Raw genomic sequence first — 4,626 nt, 5'->3', positions numbered from 1 at the left:
AAAATTAGGGTTGGAAAGGATCTCAGGAGGTCATTTAGTCTAACCCCCAATAACTTTGAGCTCAACCTCATAAGGGCCTTTCCTGGTGCTTGGTTACAGGAACAGAATCCAAAACATTAAGTGAAGTTACTAGGCCCCTTATAGAAACCATAGGTTACCTAACTCAGAACAGCCAACACAGCTGAGAAAGCAAGTCACCTGAAGTCAGTATGTTCAGGGTGGGATTCTATTTCCATATGTACATCTAAATGGCAGTTCTTCAGCCATCTATCTAGACATTTTTGTCCCTGGCTTTATTCTGTGCCTACGTAAACATGCATGCATAGATTGAACATGAACTGTAGGGCTACACATGGGCCAGCTACATTTATGGCTATATGTACATGTACCATAATGTAAGTCCTGGGAAGATGATTGCTGGTGAGCCCTCCCATGTTTTAGGTCCAATATCTGAGTAGTTTATTGGCACTTGCCCAGGAAGTAGAATTCCCAGATTTTAGGTCCACTTCACCCAGAAGGGGTTTGAATCTGAATTTTTTTTGACCTTCCAGCAAATGGCTCAAACCACCACACCAAGGTTCAAGCACTATCTGGGCTCTTCTGGCACTCCTTTTGTGGGTCAGGTATTTCCCTTTGCATTTCCTAGCTACTGGATAAAACAGATGTAGAACAGCACTGTGGGGAAATCCCTATCTCAAAGGAGTAAGAGCCTAAGCTAAAATTCAGCACTTAATTCCTTCCAGATCAGCAGCCATTTTACCAACCCCATAATATCTGGGTTGTTCTCTTCTTCCTGGTCCTACATATGGTCCTCTCCCAATAGGAAAGGGAGTGGAAAATTCCTCACCCATAGCAGGGTCATTACAGCATTGTACTGGGGAGTCAACAAGGCATAGTGTCAACCACTTTCTGGGCAAGAGAGGCCTAGAAACTTGGTTTCCTACTTCCTGCATGAATGCCCTAACCACTCTATTCTTTGGGGTAAAACATAGGAGGATCTTGCTTCTCCAAAGTCTAACACTCATATAACTTTTTTTTTCTGGCTGCCTACAGTTTTGTGACCTCACACAGGTACACATCCAGAATGGGCAAAGGTACATGTCTCCATGTGCTTGGCAAGTGCATAGCCTACTGTGCCTGCTCAATCTACACATATACTTACAGGTCCACACTGTTGGGAAAGTAAAATAAATACCTATATTTAAATGTCAAAAATACCACCTCCATAGTTAAAAAATCTACCATTTAGACCCACAAAGGGAAATCGTATTCCAACCTCAGCACACAAGAGATTGGACCTGGCCAATAAGGAAATGATGAGGACAGGAGTGAGTTTAAAATCCTGCTTCCTTCCTCAGATGCCTCACTCAAGGCTGCAAGGCAGTTTCTTCATCCACTTGAGATCCAGAGCTTTGAATTTTCTCCTGAACGTAGGTGCCATTTCTATCAAAGAACTGAGCAAAATTAATCCTTTTCCTTCAGAGTATAAGTGGAGAGGTTGATGGTAGTGGGGCCACCCCCTTTCTATATAATGTCCCAGGTTTTGTAGCACTTTCACAAGAAATGGAAGACACAGTTTTTGATTCCTTCCTCTGCCTGATGGGATTCAAATCCATATAATCCATGAGAATGACCTAAGCCCCAGGCTATAGAGTATTCTGGGCATGTCTACATGAGATGCTATGTCACTGTAGTGATGAGTTACAGTGACATAGCTCATCACTATGGCAACGTGGCATTTGTGGGCATGAGTCATGATGCCAACACTGCTGTGCAGTAGCAACAACCTACTGTGCAGTAGCTCTTTGCTACTGTGCAGTAGGGTCAGAAATGATCTTTGTGCCACCAGGACTGCACAGTCTTACTAAAGCAAGAACTAAATGGCTATGCAGTAACAACTGTGCAGTTGGCACATATGTAGACACACCTCTGTCTGGAAAGGGAGGGTGCTTCTCAGCCCTCCTGTTGAACCTGTACTTAGGCAGAAAATAGTCAAGATACATTGAACCAGACAGAGGTGCAAGAGGTTAGGGCACCTTTCTGGGAAGTGGAAGGTGTGGGTTTGAACATCTTCAGGCAGAGGAGGAATTTAAACTGAGGCTTTCTACTTTTGAGGTATGTACTGTAATTACTCTACTATAATATAAAAGGGGAGTGGTATTATCATTATGTTGTAAAGCAAAACCATGGCTGCCACTACAGTTTTTGAGGAGCCCCATCCTGTTAGGCATGAGTTCGGGGTGTCAGGCATACTCTGAGAACTGCTTTCGGACTTAGTCCTTCAGGGAACTAAGGGAGAGGAACATCTTATTTCTAGAATTGAGTCCAGCGGATTTCATGCTACTGAGCTCTGTCAAAATGAAAGTGTTTCTAGGCAGGTGAACAGAAGTAGACCTTTCAAACACCTTGAGAAATCTAAGGTAAAAAAAAAAGTTGAATTTTAGGCTCCCTTAGCTGATCCAGGAGAAGTAGCTGAGCAGAGGTTTCAGTGCCTATATTCTTAAAAATTCTGGCTTCAACCAGATTAGGTGCCTAAATAACTGTGAGGATTTGAGCCTATGTTGGTTTTGAAAATAGGACTTAGCTGTATAAATCAGAGGGACAGTATTTGAAAGATGGTTAGGAACCAAAAGATGCAGATAGAGGCCAAGTGGACTTTCAAAAGCACCTATGTCACCTAGCTCCCATTAAAATCAGTAGGAGCTAAGGCAAGACTTTTCAAGATATTTAGTAATTATGCTGATTGCAATGCAGTTATGGTCCCTAAATAACTTTACAAATCTGGACTTACATGCTTTTGAAAAATATCACCTGTTTGAGTCCTTAGGCACCTAAGCATCTTTAAAAATGTGGGCCCAAAACTCCTTTGAAAATTGGAATTGGATTCTGTTATTGATGTGGCACTTTGAAGACGCTTACCCTGTATATTTCTCTCTCTTGCAGTCTGCCTTTTAAAATATGGAATTTTATATATCTTTATCTGTTATCTGAATTTTTCTTTTCACAGTTGTCTGTAGTGTGTATCTTTGAAAAGAAAATGCAGTTCACTTGCTAAAAAAATAGTGTAGGTAGAAGAGAAAAGTAAAATAAAAAAAGAAGTCATGGCATTTTAATACCCTGCTCAGCTATTCCATTAAGCCCTGCATTAGATGGCCATGTGATCCACATTGTTAGAGAGCTGGAGAGTTTATTATTAATCATTTTATTTTATTATTACTCTCAATCACACAGCCCATGAAAAATGCTGATTTCTTTTTAATTTTATTGGGAGGTAGCTCTGCTACTCTGTAAACAGTCTGCATTACCTCATGAAAACCACTGACAAAGAGCGATCTAAATCTAAACACTAGGTACAGTACAATTATGCAACATTTGTATTATGCAAACTTATGAAAAATTATCTTAAATATTAATCAGTGTGACTGGCAAGACCAAGTGGAAAAGAAAGATTCCAATAATATTTTTGGCAGAGGACAAATCTCAGAATTAAAACAGAAATCACTTCATTTCTTTTTTTAATCTGATGTTTTACTTTTAATGTTCTCCAGTCTCTTTGGAAGGCTGAGAAATAGTTGCTCTTATTGTTTGGTTCAGCTATATTGTCTGTTGCAAATGCTATCCCTTGCATGGGTGGCTGTCACACTATCCCATCCCCCATTCTCTATTTCTTTCCTCTCAATGCACCAGGGTCTCATTAAGAAAATCAAAATTAAGGAGAAAAAAGCCACAAATCAAATGAAAGGAGAGTGGGTTCTGTTTGCAGGCTGCGGCCTTGCTCCCACTGGGCATGCACAGCACGTGCCATTTTTATCTTACTGCCTTAAAGCTATGGTGGTCTGTTCAACCTTCTGTGGCTACATATGTCTCTGGGCGAAGATGATTGTTCTCAACAGCATGAGCTTAACTTCATCATCCCTCCTGCCTCTTGACTTACTGTAAATTAAACAGTGGCTCCCTGGAAAGATGAATAGATGCAGCAAGCTTTTCTTGAGCTAGGAGGTTGGATGGCTTCTTAAGACAAAGGTTTAAAAAGAAATCTTCTAACTTCTTTAAAAAAAGACCCAGTTATTGTATTTGTTCTAAGGAATGCTTCGCTGGCTGCTAAGCATGTGGGCATCAAATGGCATTCATTTAAATGTTCTTTCTTTTAATTTTTTTAGGCCAAAGAATAATCAAGACGAGAAAGAAAAGAAAGTAAAAAATTAATCATTGCAAACACTGTATGCATTGCAAATGTCCAAAAACAACCTTCTATTTCTGCCAAATCCCTCACACCCAGTCAAATTCCCTTTTGAAACTTGTATCTTTTACAGTACCCATGACAAGTTAATAACACTGCGTCTGTATGAATTATACATTATATGTACATTAACTTTACAAACCCCCTTTACTCGGCTGTCTTTATTTTTGTCACTTACAGTGCTGAATGCATTGTCAGCACTGAACAAATAATGAAAAGTAATAACATAACAAACAGGAAGCTTCTTTTGATCACTGAACAGCAGCTTGTTCTACAACCTCAGCAATGCAGGGTGCTGTCTTCATGGATATCATCTCTTTGAGTTATACTGCACAGGTGCAGACAGGGATTGTGTTTTAGATCTTCAGTATATCCCTGAATTTCTT

The sequence above is a fragment of the Gavialis gangeticus genome, unplaced genomic scaffold, assembly GCF_001723915.1.
Source record: "Gavialis gangeticus isolate Ggan-Ray unplaced genomic scaffold, GavGan_comp1, whole genome shotgun sequence".
NCBI lineage: Eukaryota > Metazoa > Chordata > Crocodylia > Gavialidae > Gavialis > Gavialis gangeticus.
Note: the sequence above shows the minus strand (reverse complement) of the source record.